We start from the raw sequence: 22,863 nt of genomic DNA on the forward strand, positions 1-22,863 counted from the left end.
TGTGAAGGTGTTGGGATGGAGAGAAGGGCTTCTCCAGAGGATCTCAGAGTCCGGGCAGGTTCATACCAGGAGAAACGGTCTGCCAAATAATGTGGACCTGAGGCTTTGTAGGATATAACCAGTACCTTGAATTGTGCCTGGGAACGAACTGGCAGCCAATGAAGCTGTTTCAACAGGGGAGTTGTATGGGCTCTGTAATCAGCGCCTGTTAACAGCCTGGCAGCAGCTCTTTGAACCAGTTGAATTTTCCGAACACTTTTCAAAGGCAGTCCTATGTAGAGCCCATTACAGTAGTCCAAACGGGATGTAATCAAGGCATGTACCACCGTGGCCAGATCTGGCTTCTCAAGGAACAGGCGCAGTTGGCGCACAAGTTTTAAATGTGCAAAAGCACTCCTGGTCACATCAGAGACCTGGGCCTCCAAGTTTAAAGCTGAGTCCAAGATTACCCCCAAACTGTGAACCTGTGTCTTCAGGGGGAGTGTGACCCCATCTAACACAGGCTGGATCCCTATTCCCTGATCTGCCTTCCGACTGACTAGGAGCACCTCTGTCTTGTCTGGATTAAGTTTCAACTTGTTTGCTCTCATCCAGTCCATTACTGAAGACAGACACTGGTTTAGAACCAGGACTGCCTCCTTGGATTGAGGTGGGAGGGAGTAGTAGAGTTGAGTGTCATCTGCATATTGATGACATCGCACCCCAAAATTCCGGACAACTTCTCCCAGCAGTTTCATGTATATGTTAAACAGCATAGGAGACAACACAGAACCTTGAGGGACCCCACAGGTCAATGGCCAAGGGGTTGAACAGGAGTCCCCCAGTACCACCTTCTGAGTTCGCCACTCCAGGTTATACAATACCTGGTATTCAATGGTCATCTCCCATCCAAATACTAACAAGGGTTGGTCCTGCTTAGCTCCCAAAATCAAATCAAATGGGATCTGTGGAGCATGGTCTCCAGAGTTGCAGTCCAAATCTCAAACCACTACACCACACTGGCTCTCTTGCATGGAGGCCATTATACATGTATAATTGGTAGTAAAAGAACACTCCCACCATGGTACTGCCTTTCTGTGGTGGTGGGATTATGTATTCCTGTGAGACAAGATGCTATACTGATTATAGCAGTGCTGTTGCTACGGTCTCCCACATCAGACAGGCTTTTGCTGAAGAACCAGACTAAATGTGCCAAACAGCTACTGGGCCACAGCAATTGGGGAAGGGGGATTGACACTGGTGGAGGATTTCTCAGAGACAACAACATATCAAGGCCTACAGCTGAACATTAAGGAAACAAAAATAATGACCACAGATGATTTGCAGAACTTTAAAGTAGACAATGAAGATATTAAAATAGTTCTAGATCATCCATGTCTTTGCTCAGTCATTAACCAGATCATAAAGTTAATATTCTCTAAGCCATTGTATTTCCCATTTCTATGTATGATGTGAAAGCTAGAGAGTGAACAAAACTGATAGGGGGAAAAATCAACTCATTTGAAATATGGCGCTGGCAAAAGAGTTCTACAAACATTGTGGACTGCTAAAAAGACAAATAAATGAGTCTAAGGCAAATCAAGCCTGAACTCTCCCTAGCAGCCAAGTAGTCTATTCTACTACTAAATAGCCCTTGCCATCAGGCAGTTCTTTCTATCTCCTTTCTTGTAACCTGAATTCTTTCTGGTGCTGCAGAAAACAAGTTTGCTTTATCTTCCATTTGACAACCCTTCAGATAATGCTCAGATAGTTCTCTTATTATTATTATTATTAACCTTTATTTATAAAGCGCTGTAAATTTACACAGCGCTGTACATAAATTTTTTAGTCAGACGGTTCCCTGCCCTCAGGCTTACAATCTAAAAGACACGACACAAAAGGAGAAGGGAGTGGTGGTGGGGAATAGGATCAGGTCCAGCAGATCTTCTCCACCTCCGAGGCCTGGACCAAGGCAGATGGACTGGAGGAAGGGCTTGGCTTCTTGATGGAGGGTTAGAAGGAGGCTTCCTGGGTCAGAGGGGGCTCACCTCTAGGAATGCTTCTCTAAACAATATAGTCTTTAATTCAGTTTTGAAACTTGGTAGAGAAGTGATGCGGTGTGCATGTGGGGGAAGAAGGTTCCAGGAGTAAGGGGCAGCAAGCAAGAAGGGACGAATTCGGGAGGGGGCAGTGGTACTCCTACACTGTGACAGGAGACCCTGACTACCAGAGTGGAGGGTGCGAGTAGGAATGTAAGGAGAAAGAAGGTCAGATAAGTAAGGAACTTGACATACTTCAGGCTCCAGCATGTCTTAATCTGGCCCTAAGTACACCTCAAAAATGGTAACACTTCACCCTACTATTTCCCCCAAAGTGTTAAGAACAGCAGGTGACACTTGTTATACACCCTATGGTTGTAAGATGTTTTTCCAGTCACAGTTGCTATGATTGGGACACCTAAGGAACCCAAGAAAGAACTTGGAACTTCCTCCTCCTCCTCCTCCTCCAGCAGTCCATTCTATGTCCACCATTTTTCAAGAGAGCAAAGCCAGAATTCACTTTTTAAAACCACTTGGTAATAATAATAATAATTTGTATCCCGCCTCTCCCTGTATTGGATCAAGGCGGGTAACAGCAAACAAGAACAATAAAATCAAACCGGAGTACCAATAGATTGTTAGAACAGCGCTGTGTAAATTGACAGCGCTATATAAATAAAGGTTAATAATAATAATAGCATAATCTGCTAATACTGTTAATTTTATTACTGGAAATGCTTTGAGAATCAAACACAACCACCCAAAGTGGGGCATTTCCAGTATCCACTGAAGGCTGACTTACTCAAGTATTTTCCAAACTGTTAATGGTGTTGGTTTTTTAAAGAATTGTTTTCAACAAATTATTTCATTGTTTTATCTTTGTTTTATTATTTCTAGAAACTGGTTTTATTGCACCTTAGTTTTATTGTAAAACTACTTTGGGGTTTTCCACTCTCATAAAAATTAAAGTTGGCATTAAAATCTCTTAAATGAAAGAAAAGGGAAAATAAAATAAAACATGGCTGAAAAACATTATGCAAACATGGTTAAATAAAACAAAAGCAGAAGATCCAGCAGGTTGATTCATTGGCCAAAGGGACCTGACCATTGTAGGCAAGAGGGATGGGTGGTTTGACATACTGGAAGGCAGCTTTTAGTTATTTTCATTATTTAAATTGATACATCTACCCCATACACTTTCTTTAATGAACTATACAGGATAACAGCACAATCCAGTTTCTCCATCATATGAACCAAAGTAAATAGGACTACATACCAAATATCTAGGAGATACTAGGACAGCATGAACAGCTGGAGGCTAGTGTCTGTCATGTTAGTAAGGTGGTGAATTCACTCTGGAGTTTATAGTCTGAACTTTAAAGGAGTTAACTGAAAGCTGGAAAAGACTCATTAGCCAACACCTAACAGAGAAACAGACTTGGAAGCAGAGAAGTAGTAGATGAAGAGGTTCCGAGATGATCCCATAGACAATCAAGTGAACTACTACGTACAGCAGAGACAATGAGCCTTATCACTCTAGAAAACAAAGCCAAAACAGAGCTGGAGATTAGTGGCTTTCTCCATGCCTTACCGTATGGCCTTCATAGCACTTCAGTTCTCTTCTTACGGGAGAAGGTTGTCAAAGCAAGTCTTTTTGTCAAATGCATTTTTCCAGCTAGAAAAAGGACTCGCTTTGAAGAGCTACAATGTTATGCAGTAAGGCATGAAGAAAGCCTCTAGTCTCTGGGTCTATTTCGGCTTTGTTTTCTAGTGTGATAAGGCTCAACATCTATACAAAATCTAAGCCTGTGAGCCCGACCCTGTCACTTTTTTAAAAATTTCTTCCTGTATGATTTTTTTAGCATCTTTTGCTTGATGAAGAAGCCAGGGGAGCTTCAAAAGTTTGCATTATCTGTTTTCTGCATTTTGGCTGGCTGATAAAGGTATCACTCTTTTGTACATTTTGGATTTTGTTTCACATATTTTGCTGTATGACCAGCATAGCTACCGCTGAATATGTTTGCAAGATTGATTTAATTTGTTTTTGCTCCTGTCTTGCAGGAGCTATCAGGAGAAAGTGAGCTAGTCATTGTGCTCACCAGTCTTCCAGGTTTCATTCTCTTGTAACAGCAGCTTTGGATATTGGTAAGAAGGTCAGTAGAGCGTGTGCAAATTCAAGAATATAAAACATGATGAATTGTTTTGTAGGGTGAGCGGGTTGAGCCGCTGGGAAACAAAAGTGGCTTCTCCTAATAACATGCACTATTTTTCTTTATTTTTTAAAAAAATCTGTTAAGTGTGACTTTGTTTTTGCAAGTATATTTAACAACACTTTAAGATCTATGAAATCCCAGTAAAAATCCCATGAATTAGCAACAGACTGCTTTATTTTGAACACTTAAACTGAGAAATCTAAAATCCCCCCTTTTTCAAGCTCCCAGAGGATGAATGGCTGTATTTAAGGAGTTCACATGTGGTCATTCTCTGTCTGTGACTCATGTCTTGTTTATTCCCTTGGAGTTTTACAATTCTGCAAACTAATGTCTTTACTTAAAGGTATTTTTGTAGATGCTCTTCCTTTAAAAGGGTGTATGGAGGGAGGAATCACTTGGCATTAAGGTTCAGATTGTGTGATGAATATTTTAATAGTTAAACATCTAGTGAGGGAGAAGAGACTGGGGTTAATGCAGTAAATAAATCTCTTTGTGGCTTTTAATGTGCAAAAATGGGCAGTGGTGGTTTTTAAAACTTTCCACAAGTGCTTAGATCTGTACTCTAGTACCCTTGGTATCAGTAGGCAATAATGCTTTGTTCTAACTTTTTAAGACACTGTAGGCAGGTACCATAAAAACTTTTTCCCCTTTTTGCTATAATAAAGTATGCATTAACAGGCTGGACAATTTCAGAAAATGATTAAAAGAAGTCCAACCACAGGGCCAATCCAGTCAGGTTTCATTTTTAATTTTAAAGATTTTAATGTGACAGTGTTAAACACAAGCTAAATTCTGTTCTAATCTATGGAATACAGCAGTGCTTTTTTGTATAGATAGGTATTATCTACTCCCTGAAAACTCCCAGATCTATTGGTAGTACACAATTTGAGTATTTGTTGCTTCGTTGCACATGTAGAATTGAAAGGTAAACAATTTTCATCAATTCCCCCTTCCCATTGCAGTTGTGCTTTCACACCAAATATGCTCTTGTGGTAAGCCTTTGAGGTAACCTAGAAGATAGTGGCTAACTCAGGGTCAAACTGTCTGGTTGTTGTTAGGAACTTTGGTCCCTCGTCTTCCTTCCTTAAATATCTGAGTTCATTTTATATCCCATGATGCCAAAGGTCTTAACACTCAATGTCTTTTCTAAATGGATGATAAATTGCTCCTCTCCATTCCCTTCATCAAAGAACTCACTGATCAGTACTTCTAGTTAACTAGTCATATGGGTGGAAAGTTGACTCAGAAGAACTCTGAGTTCTATTACATTCCCAATAGTTTTGAGATAGTCCCTACAGAATCTTCTTAAACCCTGAACAGATGTTTAAGATTAAGATTAAATGCAAGATTAATAACAAGATAGTGATCTGAAAACAGGTTTGGGTGGAATTGAAATGGGTGACAATGGTGTCATTTGACATCATTTGTCATATGACTGGTCCTTTATGTAATACCATTCAGTATTGTCCTCGCTCAAAAACAAATAAAAGATAATGGGGTGGGGAGAAGAGATGAAATAATAGCAATATGGTGTGTGGCGTATCTCCTGATTTTGCAGCTGCTGCCTGAAGCTTATTTTGTATTCATTTCATATTTAAAATGAAAGGCTCAACTTCCACTGGTGACTAGTCTGTTCCTGTAAATGGAGTTGCAGTATTTTTGTACATGAGGTAATTGAGAATGGCTTTTGATCCCTAGCTGTTCTCATTATGCTTCTCCCTTAAGAAAGGAAGATTGGAAATAATCTTACTTTAAACCAAGCAGCTTTAATCACCCAGGACACAGAGCACCAAAAACGGCATAGAGAAAGACGAAAAGCAGATATGAGAATCCTCTAATCTTTGGTTTAGTTGTAATGAAATTGTCCAGGATAAGGAGGAAACAGATGGATCCTGATTAATTTCTCACTGGGAAAAGAAAAAAAAAACACCAAAACACCAGGCACAGAACTCAACATACAGCATCAACAAGTGCGGTGAATGAATGCTCCTCAGATACCAAGAGCACAGATGATACTGCTGCAATGGTACAGAATATTTCATTTGTATATTGAAGACCCTGAGGTTTTGACTGTGTGTATCCTTTCCATTGAGCCATTAATTAAACATCCAGACATAGACAAAACTAACCCCTTTCCACTGTCTTTCCTCCACTTTAATAACCTGTAATACTGTAATAAACACTAAATGCAGTCTCCTTACCAACGTCTTGCTATGGTTCATTATTTATTGTTTCTCAAAGACTTGCAAGAAGGAAAATTGATCCCTCATCAAGAGCAGACAACACTGTTCTTTTGATCTGTAGGTTTATAAATGCTTCACTAGGTATTAGTGGAAGAGGCTGAGCAAGGTGGAGACAACATTAAGATTATTGCACTTCCCATCCCCTGTCCTGTACGGTTGAGAGTGAAAATGGGAAAAACATGAAGCTTGGCATCCTGTTTTATGATTATAAGATTGCAAGCTGGACCTATTCTCTCATAACTGAACTCAAGGGTTTTTGAGGTGTTGCAGGTCAGGGCATAAGGAAATGATGCCTGAAGCACTTTTCTGGTCATGGCATGAATTGAGACAAGCAGTTGTGGCAGGACTTCAAGCTATATCTCCAGCTGCCTGTTCTCAATGCATCCCGACCAGGAGAGTGTAGCAAACATAATTTCCTAGCATTCTGATTTGCAGCACCTTGAGAAATCTTTTGGTTGGGGTGCTGCCTGGGTGAATAGGTAAGGTTTTGTGGGGTAGCATTGTCAGAAATAATTATGTGGACAGAGCTCTGTCATTGTAGTTATGTCTAACAATGCAGAATTCTGTGCATAATTTATGGGAAATGTAGGCTATTTCATAGTCTGATCATGGTTAGCAGTGCTCAGTGCTTGGGGAAAACTAGTTATAACTAGTGAATTGTTTGCAATTACATCTCATTTCCTAAAACAAATGGATAATTACATTACATTGTGGATGTAATTTAACCAAGCATAATTTCACTCCTTTTCCAATGTATTTGTCACTTTAAGTTACTTCTACAATGATGGGATGGCACCTCAATAAATGAAGGAGGAAGAATATCACCTGATGCAAAAGAAATGGAATGGAATATAAACCATCTAGGCTATTTTCTAAATTTAAAGAGTTTGGCTATGGGGAGCAAGACCATGCCTTTACATTAATAGGAAACCCACAAGTAATACCAGGAATCTCTAAGTAGGGCTAAGAATGAGACCTGTAACGGGCCGTAGTTTCCCATGTACAACTGAGCTGATACAGAATTTGTGCAACTGAGCTGATACATTTCATAATGTGCACAAGTCACAGGTAACACATATTACCAGTCAATAATAAGAACTCATCTCCACATCATTCATGTTGATGTGTTTGACACAGTCTGAGATTATGTGTTTGAGATAGAGTTTGGAACAGCCTGAGCTGCCTAGCTTTTGAAAACATGACACAAATTTCTAGCATACTGTTTTCCCCCACAGAACAATGTACACCTTGATCTGTTTAAATTCATTCTGGAGTTTGGAACATTAGAAGTGAAATCAAATGCACTGATGTTAACTGATATAGATTGGGAGGTACTGTCATTATCACTAATAATCAACTGAAAGAAAGAAGCTGATAGCCTGAGCTTCATAGGTGTGGTACAGGCCGCCCCTTTGGGGGCAGCCTGCACCCGCCCCTTATCTTGCCGGGTTGGGGGCAGGGAAGCCTCACCATCAGCCCAGAGACCCCAACCTGGGGCTTCTCTGTGGTTCCAAAAAGGGGTGTCCTTGGGGCTTCATGCCCCAGGACAGTCCAACAGGCACAGCCCGGCCCCTTTCTCCTATGGCTTCGTTCCTGTGCGCCACGTTTGGGTGCTCAGCGGCAGCGCAGGCATCATGCCGGCCCCCGTGTAGATGGGAGGCCATCATGATGACACCACCACCATGAAGTAGGGTTGTAAGGCGTGCGGATGCTCTGCCCCAGGCAAACCTACTACATGTCCAGGCCGGCGCAAAACACCGGTCTGGACCGGACCATAGATTTGAGTCTGAGAAAGTATACTCATGTATACCTCATATACCCTCATTTGGGTTGGTTTTGAGGGGGGGGCAATACAATTGAACAACTACATTCCCATCAAGAAGCATGGTTTATAAAACATCAGTGTTACAGTACATATGGAGAAATCAAGGGTCTCAAGTACAATCTGCATCATTTTCAATTTAAAAAACAACAACAGGTGTCTAACAAGCCCAAACACACATGGGACAGGTTATTCTGCAGTGTGTTTTCATCCAAACTTTCAATATTGTCCTGTAAGCCTAATTTAAAAAAAACCACTGGCATTTGCATTCATTCAATTTGTTGTCTGGCTCTCCTACATATGATACATATGACAAGTGTCAGCAGCAAAAGTCTGGGAAGGAAACAGATATACATCTTCATTAAAATAGTCCAAAACATCTGCTCTGGGAGTCTGACCTCTGGCCCTCTGTGGCCAAACCCTAAAACCCCTGGATTCCTCCCTCCTCTAACCTAAGAAAAAAATGGCTTATTAGAAATTGATCCAGTGATCTTATATTCATCCAAGTAAGAGTAAGCCTCATTAAATTCAGACATGGAGGAAGTATGGGTTTAGCTAGCTGTATACCAGGTTCTGCAAGCTATATTTCAGAGGAAGAATCTGGCAAAGCCACCTCTGAATATTCTTTGCCTAGGAAAAATCTATGACATGCGGTCACCACAAGTTAGCAGATGAAGTGAAGGCATGTAAACACACATCTTTTGGTTTCAGGCTAATGGTTTCAGTCTCACCAAACCCTCAAAGCATGTGACCCACTGAACCTAAGGATCAATGGAAAGCAGAATGGGAAAGTGGGGGTAGAGAAAGAGGGCGAGAAAATCCAAGAGAAGACAAAATGGCAGGGGAAGGATGGAGATCAGGGTTTGAATGCCTGCTGAAGCATAAAAACCCACTGGATGGCTTTGGGCAAGTCACAGTCTTTCAGCCTCAGAGGTTGGCAATGGCAACCCCCCTCTGGAGAAACTAGCCAAGAAAACCCTGATAGGTTTGCCTTAGGATTGCCACAAGTCAAAAATGACTTTGAGGAACACATCATCAATAACAACAAAGGAGCTTATTGTTTGGCTATAAAAACTGGTTTACTTCTATACAGTTTAAAGCTTAATTTGGGTGGCATCCTGATCTTATCAGAAGGTTTTTGCTGCTGAATTTGCTACTCGAATGCAGCCCAGGTTCATCCCTTTTTTCAGGAGTGCTCCATGCTGCTCTTTTCAGATCCGGGAATTTTCTGACTTAGGAAAATGGCCAGGGAAGTGCTTCTGGATGTGGGGATGTATCCATGCTGTATTTGGGGGGCAAATTTGATGGCAAAAATCTTCTGATAGGATCAGGATGCAACCTGAATTAAGCTTTAAACTGGATCAAGGTAAGGTGGTTTTAATAGCCAAGCGATAAGCTCCAAAGTAGCACCATGTGAATAGTAAAGACATTAAAGACATAGAAAGGCGTTCAGTGCAGCTCATCCCCAAGAAAAATTTACAAAATCAGCCATATAGGCCATCAGAAGGAAGGGATCACCAGCCTTCAGTTCTAAAGAGCTTGACATTTTGAAAGGAACATGGCTGCCTGATGATCCCCAGTTGAGCAACATCATGGTCTCCATCTTAGGGTTTCTTGGGGGGAAAAACAAGAAAAAGGCATTTATGATCACCAGCCTGAAAGGGAAAAATTTGGAATAATGAGATGAAGTTGAATTTTCCAGCAATCAAGTTTCTAGAGTATATGAGGAATTCTGAATTGCTTCTATTTGCTTCATCCAATTTCAAGCACTTCTCCTGATCTGATCAATAACAATTTTACATCAAATGACCAGAATGATATCACAGACACACACACACCCTTTCCCCCCCTCAAAACACCTCAGTTTCTCCTCTGGATTCCTTACTTCAAAGAAAAAGCATTAAGGTTATTAAGCGTACTAATGATTGATTTATTACATAACATTCCGAAGTGTTGTCTTTGAAGCCGGAATTAAAAGGTCTCGTATTCCCAATTTTTTCTAAGGGCTGAATGCTAAAAATGCTGAGCAGATAATATCAAAGGCAATATTGTAACCAAGGGCATTGGAAGGAGTTTTTGGAGCATCTGCTCTCCTCTGCATTTACTTAGCAGTATTTTAATGAAATGTTTAATATTCTGCCTAGGATCCTGGCTGTGACTCCTTTTTCCCCTTCTGGGTGGAAAAAAAAAGGGGGGGGAGGGGAGAAAAAGAAATATAGAGAATTAAAGATCCAGTTTAAAAAATTTTGTTCCATATGTGATCCTGTGGAGTTTTTCTGTAATGTACTGCAGAAAATCACTCTATTCCACACTGGCCTGCCTTGTTTAGTCATGGGGCTCTATGGAAAAGCAGACTGCTCCCTGGAATTCCAATGACAGCACAATAATGCACTGCTCTCAGACTTAACAATGTACACACTCAGCACCCAGTTGCATTCCCCTGACTCCAGCACTGCCCTTGGTTGACGCTTATTATCTACTGAGTAATTAATTACAATAAACCAAGGCTTTGTATACTGCCAGTAGTGCCTTCCACTTAAAAATCTTGGCCTGCTTTGGAAATATCCAAAAGTCATTTCCAAATGTTAGCAGCTTCTACATCAGTGGGGCAGGTTATTCAACTAAATACTCTAAAGTAGTGGTTTTCCAAGAGTGGGGTGGTGCACAAGGGTTCCTAAAGTGGGGCATAAGACTTGGAAGCTCTGATCCCTCCCCCTCTTCTCAAACTTTTTTATGTGTAAAATTTACACATGTGTTGCAGTATTTAAATACTGAATTTAGGGGCTGTGCAGCCAGATCGGGTTTGCAGCAACCACACACCATGGCATATCGTGGCCTTTCTAACCAGATTGGGGCCATGGCAACCACACACCGCAGCCCCAATCTGGCCTTTGCAGATTGCAAAAAGGACCTGCAGAAAGCAAAAAGGGCATGATAGTCACAGCACTGTGGTTTTACGGTGCTGCTTTGGTGCTGCATCGTGTGGATGCGCCATGCCACCATGTGCTGTGTGGTGTAGTGCACGACGTCACGCTGGCCTGGGAGCAGAGCCAGGGCATGTGTCATATGGATGCTATGCCCCGATTCCACCCCCAAACCAGCTTTTCTTGCTGGTCTGCACAGCCAGTTAGTTAAATAAAACTGTTCTAATTTGAACAACGTTATTTCCTTATAAAATGTTAAAACATGAACATACATGAATGAAGATATGCACACTAAAGAAACAGAATATTTTTATTCACATAATGTGTCAAGCTGGGTTGTGTGTGTGTGAGGTCCTCATGTAGATGTAAACAGGGTCCCAAGGGTAAAATGTTTGAGTACCACTGCTCTAAAGGCACCAGATTCTTTTTGATCTTGGAAACTAAACAGGGTCCACCCTGATTAGTACTTGGATGGGAGATGACACCAAATTAGGAGGAGTAGCAAATACCCCAGAGGACAGGATCAAAATTCAAAATGACCTGAATAGACTAGAGAGCTGGGCCAAGGCTAACAAAATGAATTTCAGCACAGAGAAATGTAAGGTACTGCACTTAGGGTGAAAAAATGAAATATATATAGGATGGGGGACACCTGGCTGAATGAAACTACGGCGCTTTACAGACGGCCCAAAAACGGAGGTCTGCCAGCGCCTCCGTTTCCGCCACCAGGAAGCCTCAGCCTCCAAACGGCAAGGCTTCCCGACGGCCAAAAAAGAAGCTCCAAAAAGAGGCTTCTTTGGCGGCATGCTTATGACGTCGCAAGGCGCCAATGGTGCACTTGCGGCATCATAAGTGAGCCGTGATGTGCAGACGCTAAGCGTCCGCAATGTCAAAATGGCAGCACCCATGTGTATAGGGCGCAGTCATTTTGTATGTACTAGGTACGTACTAGGGTTAGGGCATCCGGAAGGGACGCCCTTTCATAACCCTAGTACGTACCTAGTACATACTTTTTCCCCTGTGGAACAGGCCTACATGTGAAAGGGATCTAGGAGTCCAATTAAACCACAAGTTGACCATGAGTCAACAGTGAGATGCGGCAGCTAAAAAGGCCAATGCAATTTTAGGTTTCATCAATAAAAGTATAGTGTCTAGATCAAGGGAAGTAATAGTGCCACTCTATTCTGCTTTGGTCAGGCCCCACCTGAAATGCTGTGTCCAGTTCTGGGCACCACAATTCAAAAAAGATGTTGAGAAACTGGAGCATGTCCAAAGGAGGGCGACTAAAATGGTGAAGGGTCTGGAAACCATGCCCTATGAGGAACGACTTAAGGAGCTGGGGATGTTTAGGCTGGAGAAGAGAAGGTTAAGAGGTGATATGATAGCCCTGTTTAAATATTTGAAGGGATGTCATATTGAGGAGGGAGCTAGCTTGTTTTCTGCTGCTCCAGAGACTAGGACCTGGAACAATGGATACAAACTACAGGAAAAGAGATTCCACCTCAACATTAGGAGGAACTTTCTGACAGTAAGGGCTGTTCGACAGTGGAACAAACTCCCTCAGAGTGTAGTGGAGTCTCCTTCCCTGGAGGTCTTTAAACAGAGGCTGGATGTCGGGGATGCTTTGATTGAGAGTTCCTGCATGGCAGGGGGTTGGACTGGATGGCCCTTTTGGTCTCTTTCAACTCTACGATTCTATTATTCTATGAATACCAGATGCTATAGGCTCTATTTCAGAGGAAGGAACTGGCAAAACTACCTCTGAGGGTCCCTGCATAAGAAAATGCTACAGAATGCATGGGGTCGCTATAAGTTGACAGGCAAGTTGAAGCCACACACAGAAACACACACGGGACAGGTTATTCTGCACTGAGTTTTCATCGAAACTTTAAAGGCACCATCTAGCCCTGATTGGTCCATAGAATCACAAAAGGCAATGAAAGAATAAGATGCACATTTTAAAGTCAGGGTGGGCATTGTAAGCAGAGAACTACAACATCACAGGCCTGTCTAGCCCAGCATCATGTTTGCCACGGTAGTTGCCAGACATTTTTCAAAAATCCAAATTGGTGCACAATCTTCATATTCTCCGGAGGGTAATGGAGACATAGGCGCAATGCAGACTGCCCAAAAATGGTGGTCTGCAGGTACCCGTTTTAAGTCTGGAGGGACGCCGCAGCTGCCAGACCACATGACGTCCCTCCAGAGTAAAAAGAACCCGGTTCTTCCAGGTTCTTTTAGCGGCCCCCGGGTTACGTCTCAAGTGCGCCATTGGTGCACTCGTGATGTAACAGACACACATCAACGTGCAGATGCTACACATCCCTTACATCAAGATGGCGGTGCCCGCCATCAGGACACCGCTATTACATACTAGGGTTCCAGACTGTGTGTGTGGTTGCTGCATGGTCCGGAACACTAGTATCACTGCCACCACGCCCCTTTCGGACCATCTGTCTCGGGCCATAGTTATGCCATCGAGACCATTCCCCAAGTGAAGACAGCAGCTTGATTTTGCCATTTTATATAAGGAACATCATTTTACTACACTATTGTATTTAATGGGACTTGAGCATCGACAAATTTTGGTATCCACAAGGGTGGAGTGTCCTGGAACTAAACCGCAGTGGATACCAAGGCCCACTGTATTTTCAAAATGTTTTCAAAGGCCTCTGACAAGGTATTATTCACTACAGGAGATGTGTATAACCTGCAAAGCCAGCACCAGGGCGAGACAGGTTAAAAGAAGGAAGCCCTTGCTAACGAGCTCCACTTGTTGCTTTCCAAAATGCTTTTGACATAACTATGCAAATTCCTGGTGATAGCATTAAATTTCATAGTGGGGAGTAAAGGGGGAGAAAGCTTTAAAGAGTCAAGTAGTATCCCGGCCTCTTTAATAATGAATAATGATGCATCAAAGGAGGAAGATGTAAGAGGGCCGAAAGGGCAGATCTGATATTTTAAAGTAACTTAGCACCATGGTAAATAAATTATAAGAAAAGTTTAGTACAATCCTGCATGCAAAGGAGGCTGATGAGAGGAAAATTTGCGGCTTGCGAGGATGGTTTCCCTCATATGTGTATGGATATGCTTTTTTTTCCATAATATTTTTATTAAGAAAATCATGTTATCTTAGGGTTGCCATGTCCTGCCTGGAAGCGGGATAATCCCGCTTTTGAACCGGGTGGGGTCGTCCCATCCCAATTCATTCATGGACCTGGGTTTGCCCCAGGTCAGATGCCGCTCCTGTGCACTGCTGCCGCCGCAGCCTTCACCATGGCCACCACCGTGGCCTTTGCCACCAGCCGGCACTTCCGCTTGCCCTGCGCACTCTTGCAGGGCCGCGTGCAGGGCTAAGAAGGAGTAGTTCCTACTCCTGAGGCTGGCTGGCCAATGGCTGCTGGCAGGGGGCGGGGCTGTTCTAGCTCCAGTCTGCCCCCATTGGCCAGCCAGCCTCAAGAGGAGGAGCTCCTCCTCTATTTGGTCCCCACGTGGGACGGCCCAGGCCCGGCAAGGCAGCAGCAGCCAGCGGAGGAGGAGGAGGAGGAAGAGGAGGAAGAGTAGCAGGAGGAGGAGGAGGAGGAGGAAGAGTAGCAGGAGGAAGAGGAGGAAGAGTAGCAGCAGCAGGAGGAGGAGGAGGGTGCCCATTTGCTAAGTTTTTTTTCCTAAAGTGCCTTTTCTGTGTATTTTTGGTGCTTTTAATGCTAACAGGTCTTCCTTCTTTTAACAATGATAGTGATGATGATGAAGATGATGATGATGATGATATCAGTCAGCTTCTGCGGCATTCGCTCAGTGTTTCTGTAGCCAAGACAGTGTGACTTTCCAAAGTGCATTTCTGTGTATTTTTGGTGCTTTTAATGCTAAGAGGTCTGGCTTCTTTTAACAATGATAGTGATGATGATGGTGGTGGTGATTTTGATATCAGTCAGCTTCTGAGGCATGCACTCACTCTTTCTGAAGCCAAGACAGTGTGACTTTCCAAAGTGCGTTTTCTGTGTATTTTTGGTTCTTTTAATGCTAACAAGTCTGCCTTGTTGTGACAATGATGGTGATGATAATGATGATGATGATATTGATATCAGCCAGCTTTTCTGAAGCCGAGAGAGTGTGACCTTCGAAAGTGTTATTTTGTGTATTTTTTGTGCTTTTAATGCTAACAAGTCTGCCTTGTTGTGACAATGATGGTGGATGATAATGATATTGATATCAGCAAGCCTCTGAGGCATGGCCAATATAAGTTGCTCTGATTTTTACAAACTCATGTGTAGTGAAGAAAAACCAAAGTCCCTTGACCAAGTACACACCTCTGAGAAGTACAGTTCGGGTAAGAAACCTGAAACCGAGGGCAATTCCACTTCTTGTTAAATCACCTTGGCCTGTTACAGACTGCCAAAATAAAGCTGCTTTGGGTCTCTTTGGAGGTATGCTATTTAAATGATGCATGGGTCCTAAGAGTCTGGAGGTCGCGCCAAAGCCACACTCCATTCCTAAGCACTGGAGTGCAGCTTTGGTGCAGCTTCCGGATTCTTAGTATGCATGCATCATTTAAACAGCATACCTCCAAAGAGACCCGAAGCAGCTTTATTCTGGCAGTCTGTAACAGGCCATAGACATGTTAAATATGCATGTTAACCCATGTTAAGTGTTAAACCCAAAGGGTTTGGTAATGCAATAAGCCTCTGAAATATGCAAGAGGCAATGTTAAAATAAAGACACGTTCAATGCCCAAATGTGCTGTTTGGAATGGAGGGGGGTGATTTGGCCAGAAAAGGAAGTACATTTCTGCCACCTGTCTAGGAATAATGCCAAAATGTCCTCCATTTTGAGCATGCCTAAGAAACATGTGTTTATATTAATGCTTTTTTAAATTATTAAATTTTTTCACATGTCCTCCATTCTAAAAATATGTCCTACATTTGGGGCTAAATTTTGTCCCACATTTGTCCTCCATTTTTTTTACATTTGCCCTGGTTTGGAGGTTGACAGTTATGGCAACCCTATGTTATCTGCATATACAGTCAGGCCTCCATATCCATGGATTTTGCAATTTTATATAAAGGACACCATTTGTATTTAATGGGACTTGAGCATCAGCCAATTTTGGTATCCATGGTGGGATCCTGGAACCAAACCCCAGCCTTCAGAATATCAGAAGGGATTATGAGGCTTTGGGATGGAAGCTAAAAGAGCTAGATGCACAAGTTGTCATATCATCTCTTCTCCCAGTTTAATGGCCTGGTCCAGGAAGGGAGAGAAAAATAGAAACTGGCTCCACAGATGGTACCACTGAGAATGATTTGGATTCTTGGATCATGGGCTGGGGTTCCATGAGGGTGGACTTCTGGCAAGAGATGGATTGCATCTCATGCCAGCTGGCAGAAACATTTTTGCCAATAGCCTCAAAAATTTGATCTGGAGGACTTTAAACTGAGTTATGTGGGGGAGGGAAACAGTATTTTGGAAGGCAGGAGTACATTAAGGACAAGAGATAATAGTCAAACTGTCATAGAGGGAACAAGGCAAATAGTAGAAAAACTCAACAGCAAGAGGGAAAAAACTTTTCACAAACAGCTAGGGCGGAGGACCCATGGTCTTCGATGTCTCTACACTAATGCACAGAGCATGGGAAACAAACAAGATGAACTTGAACTCCTAGCAAAAGCAAATACAATATAATAGGCATCACTGAAACCTGGTGGGATGAGTATCATGATTGGAACGTAGTAATAAAGGATAAGCAAACAGAAAACTTTTTGAAAGACTGGAAACTGCTTATAATTTTTTTAAGCAACAAGAAATCTAATGATGTAATAATTTCTGGCTATGGTTATTAGAAAATTTAATATGATTGTGCAGACAGATCTGTAACAGTGCAATAATATGTATTTTTTTCTCTTTTCTATTTTATTAAGATTGGGGAGTCAGAGACTTACTGGACATTAGGTATATGTCTTTTCATTTCCCCTCTTTCCCTTTTTTTCCTTCTCTTTTTCTTCCTTCAGTTTCTTTTTCCTTGATTGTATACTATTTTGTTTGTAAGTTAGGCTGTTCATATTAAAAACGAAAAATATGACTAAAGTTAATAATGAGGAAGAACACATAAGCTAGGAAAGGCCGCAGCGGTTTGCTTTGCCTGAGTCTACTGGGAAAGTCAAGACTCCACCTCTCCTGTCCTCTCCTCCCTGTTGAGTGGAGTGTGAACTACTTTTGCACTTTGAACTCAGTTTGCAGCAACTGAAGTAAAGTGAGTACAAAGAGGAAACGGGGAGAGAGTAGATGAGGCATTTTAAAAGAAGCTGAAAGCATGAGATAACAGAGGATTAATCAGGCCTTTCCCTGACAAATCAGGACAGTTGGAGGGTCTGGCATAGCTTAAAGAGGAAAACTGTAAATGTTTGACTCAGCCCTTTGTACTCCATATGTAATAAACTGATCTCTGATAAATGAATTCTAGCTCCAACCAGATATGTGTGCCACTCTCTTGAGATCTATGGGAAAATTTTATAAATTAATGTTGCAAAAAGAATTACAGTACAACTTTTAAAGGATTTGCAAGTTTAAACCAGGTACAAAAATAGCAACAATACAAGTGTGTGTGTATGTGTGTGTGTCTGTCTATCTATCTATCTATCTATCTATCCATCCATCCATCCATCCATCCATCCATCCCATAGTTCCATGCATCCAATGAGGCACCAGAGTGAGACTTCCTTGCAGAAAAGTTTAAGTTATGAACCTCAATGGCTTTCAAAGGTAAAAAAACAACACACACACACATAAGAAACCCTAAACTGCTAAAACAAAAATTAATAAATCCAAATACATAAAGTCACTATAAGGAATTTTACCTTTCCATGCCTTCCTACACCCATAAATTAAAACCCTGTTGCCTAATTCAGAGGAAGAAAGGCCTAATTCCTTCTCAGTGGCAACTACACCTCTAGTGCTCTTTCATCTGAATTAAAACTTGTTAAATACAGCCCCTTTCTTAAGGTTTCTCTACCCAGAGGGTCAGTCCACAGCAGTCACACATGCCAAGATCACTGCTCACAATCTTAACTGAAACAATAACTAATATCAAGGAGGAGGAGTACTGTAATGTTTACAGGGGGTTTTAGATTCATAAATCAAATCTGAATATTTGTGAAAACTGGAAAGCCTTAGGCTAAAGAGGCGTTTTAACCTGTCATATAGCCTTGCGGCTTCAGCTGTTTTACTGCTAACATTGTAAAATAATCACAAAATGACAATAATTACCTGCCAACACTCCAAATGGGCCCTTAATAATTCATATATCTATTTCTGCCCTCTATTTATTCCAACAATTTCTAATCTGTTCTTCAGGCCAAAAGCTCTCACGGGGGCTAATGATGATCTAAAACACAATAAAAGAACAGTAAAAGCCACAATAATAGAAACAAATGAAGCTGCCAAGGAAAATAGATCTGTGTTGAGCCAGGCAATTAATGCAGTAAGTTAAAACATCAAGAGCTAACTCTCCAGGTAAATACAGGGGTCTTCAACTGGCACAGAAAAGACAACAGACTCAGGACCAGGCAATTCTCATGAATGAGAGGATGTCATGAAAAGTTTCAGTGGCACACTAGTGGAGACTCCATCCACATACAATTAAGTCCACCGCCATCTACTGGGTAAACTATATAATGCCATTATCCACATTGATCTTTTCAAAGTCAAATCAAAACAAATGAAAATGTTCCTTGTTATATTCCTCACCACCCTCACCTTCAAAAGAAGATGAACCATCCAAGAAAGGTGAGTGTTTCTTAACATCTGTGGACTGCAGCAGTCCTTAGGAAATGTGGCTTCCATGTTGTTTATGCTTTTGCAATATTGTGTTTGTTTATCACTAAGTGCGAAGGCAATTTCAGCACGTCCTTCTAGCTCCCTTAATTCTTTCTTGGCCAAACCTACAAGTTTAGAACAATAAGTTGGGAAAAACGCTTAGAATTATGCCTCAAAACAAGCCAGGAACATCTAATGTAGTCATTTCAAAAGCTTCTGGGTACATTTCATTTGCCTAGTTAACGTCAACAATATAATCATGCATATTTTGCCATTGGATTTTGATATATTTTACTATGTATTGTATATTGAATTTATCTTAGATGTAAGGTGCTTTGATTGTTGTTACAAAAAGCAGGATATAAATAAAGTTTTTTTATTATTATTATTACAATACAATCTAGCATTCTAATTTTTGAAAAATTAAATAAAGGTGTCCAAGCAAATATTTAGCTATTTTTGAGAGCTGGAAATGTAAACATTTACATTTTAAAATGTTACAGCAATTGTTATTAACTACGACCAGTATGCTATTAGTAACAAGTGTGTGTTTCAAACCCATGTGTGTCCTTTTTTTAAGTGAAGTGCATGAAGAGTAATCCCTGTTGGTGCTAACAAAGGGGATGCTATGAGACATAACCCCTGGTGATGTCATTAAGTGTGGTACACCAACCACACTTGCAAAAAGTATGCTATTCAGTTAAAAAATATCAAGTCTATTACATAAAGAACACATGCGCACACACACACACACACACTTTTAAAGTCAGTGCTTTCACTTTGAGATTCTTCTTACTCATCTTGAGGACAAGAGAAGAGAAGCCAGGCACTGAGACCTGTAAACATTACATTCATGACGTCCAAATTTAGAGGCAGCTCCTTGACTTGCATTACACTGGCAGAGCCTATCATTTCAGAGAATCGTAGGCCCAAGACACACCAGCCAAAAGCAGAGTGCCAGCACCGAAACTAGTGTTCCAGAGCGAACAGCAACTGCACGCCCTGGAATCCTATTCTGTATGGGCGGGCAGCATCATGCCGGCGTCCTGTCCACATGGGCGCCACCATGATGATGATGATGACACATAGTGTCTGCACATCGATGCGCATTGTGTACATCACAAGTGCACCAATGGCGCACTTGTGATGTACGCAACATGCCACATAAAGAACCCGGAAGAACTGGGTGCTTTTTACTGCAGAGGGACGCAACACAGTTTGGAAGCTGCGGCGTCTTTCTGCAGTTAAAACAGGCAAATCCAGTCTGCCGTTTCAGGGTGGTCTGTACTGCCCCATAGAATCACAGAATTGGAAGAGGCTTCAAGGACCATCAAGTCCTACTCCCTGCCATGCAAGAATACACCATTCCTGCCAGCATACATACAGAAGGTGGTGGAAATGGCAGAGGCTGCTCCCTCTCCTTGACTGCTTCCACAGTGTGCAGCAACAGCCATGATGTTGCTGGATGCATCTCTCTTCATTATGCCATTCATTGAGTATGTAGGGGGTTGCTGTTGTTGTTCACTGACCTCAAGTTGAGCCCAATGCTCCTGGTGAACATCGAGAGCAAATGCAGCAACCTCCTACACACCCAATGAATGCAGCAACCTCCCCTTCAAATGTAAAGTGACCCCTTCCCCCTCTTGGTGCTCAGGAGCAGCCAGACAAACTGACAAGTACCCTCCAGTGGTTATAGAGATGGCAGTTGTTGTTTTGCACTGGGACATGGGCTTTCTGGAAGAAGGTACTGGATACCTCCTTCCATAAAGTCCAAAGTATACATGCAAGGGAAACCCTTAGCTTATGTCACCAAGAGGGTGACAGTCAATTTCTCCTGTAAAAACCCAAGTATTAATTTTTTTGTTGGGTAAAACGTGGATAGCCCAGGACCAGCCCTGCCCCCCGCCACCACCATCTAGCTGTTAGGCAGCTGCCTCAGACAACAGATGCTTATGGTCAGGGAAACATGGCTAGTTATTTGTAGGCAGAGCTGTGTGCACCCCCCTAAGCTGCCACTAGAATCTCTTGCTAATTTTAGTTCGGGTTTTTTATCAATACGGCCTTAGGCCCATGTAACACTATGAAAGCAAAAAGTGGAAGTGCCACTCCCTTTTACTAAGATATCGCTTCTGAATGATTCTGTTTGGTTGCCCTGCAAATCACATAAGGAGCTTTGCCTTTCTACAAATCTCCTCAGCATCTTTCCTGTTATTGAATGAGTTTCAGAGGTTGACCATGGGAAACCACTTGCAGCAGGGTCAGCTCTCTCGTGGTCTAGTGGTCACTGCAGACAGCTGATTTGGGGTGTCATTTAAAATCCAGCAAAGTCATCTTTATTTAATGTATTGTTAAATGCAGCCGCCCGATTCATCGGGCAGGCCGTGTTGCCGTCGGGAGCTTTGCCACTGCAAGGCTGCGAACGGGCTTGGTCGTGCCCCAGTGTGCCTTGCTGGGGTGCTCAAGCCTGGGATTGGTGGCCAGGGTGGAAATGGGAGGGACATCTGCCTCCCGAGGCCTCTCTGGGAGGCGTGGGGTCCCTCCCTATGGTCTCCCCGGGACCTCCAGGGCGGCCGATTCATCGACTGGCCTTGGGGGCGGGGCGACTTCCCTCCTGGCTCCTCCCACATACTGGCTTATTTAAGGCCACATGGCTTCCTGCTTGGAGCCATTTGCTGCTCGCTGCTGTTGCTGCTTGGTGCCATCTGCTGCTCGGTGCCATCTGCTGCTTGGCTCTAGAGCTCAAGGCTTGACTCTTTTCCTGGCTTTAGGCTATGGAATTCTGGGAGTTGGTTGTGCAGCCCAGAGCTCAGGCTGGACCCCTTTTCCTGGGTCAGGCCTTCCAATTCTGGGAGTTGGAGTTTGTTGTGGAGCCCAGAGCTCAATGCTTGACTCTTTCTGGCTGGCTTTGGAATTCTGGGAGTTGAAGTTTGTTGTGGGGCCCAGAGTGCCAGGCTTTGACTCTTTCCAGGCTGTTGGCTATGGAATTCTTAGAATTGGAGTTTATTGTGGAGCACAGAACAAAAGCTTGACTCTTTCTGGCAGGGTATGGAATTCTGGTAGTTGGAGTTTGTTGTTGGGCCCAGAGCTCAAGCTGGACTCTTTTCCTGGCGCAAGCCATGCAATTCTGGGAGTTGGAGTTTGTTGGGCAAGGCTTGACTCTTTCCTGGCTGCAGACTATGGAATTCTGGGAGTTAGAGTTTGTTGGGGGCCCTGAGCTCAGGGCTTGACTGTTCCTGTCTGGCTATGGAATTCTGGGAGTTGGGGTTTGTTGTGGGGCCCAGAACTCTGGGTTTGACTCTTTCCTGGCTGTTGACTATGGAATTCTGGAGTTTGAATTTGTTGTGGAGCCCACAGCTCAAAGCTTGACTCTTTATGGCTGGCTATGGATTTCTGGGATTTAGAGTTGTTGGGGGCCCACAGCTCAGGCATGACTCCTTTCTGGTTGGCTATAGAATTATGGGAGTTAGAGTTTGTGGTGGAGCCCAGAGCTTATGGCTTGGCTTTTTCCTTGCTGGCTATGGAATTCTGGGAGTCGGGTTTTTCTGGGGGCCCAAAGCTTTGGGCTGGACTCTTTCCTGGCTCAGGCTATTTTATTCTGGGAGTTGGAGTTTGTTGTGAGGCCCAGAGCTACAGGCTTGACTCTTTTTGGGCAGGCTTCCCAGCAGGCTCTCCGATCTGGATGCTCTGCCCAATCAACTGCTGGCATTGGAATGGATCGGCCAACTGATGCCAAAAGATCTGGGGGCCTTAGTTAATTTGCTGATGTCCTGCCTTCACTTTCCATTTGCTTTATCTGCTTTCTATCCACGTACGCTCCTCCCCTTAGGGATTGCT

Source organism: Sceloporus occidentalis, unplaced genomic scaffold (genome assembly GCF_023333645.1).
Source record: "Sceloporus occidentalis isolate IW3139 unplaced genomic scaffold, rSceOcc1.0.p SCAF_1, whole genome shotgun sequence".
NCBI lineage: Eukaryota > Metazoa > Chordata > Lepidosauria > Squamata > Phrynosomatidae > Sceloporus > Sceloporus occidentalis.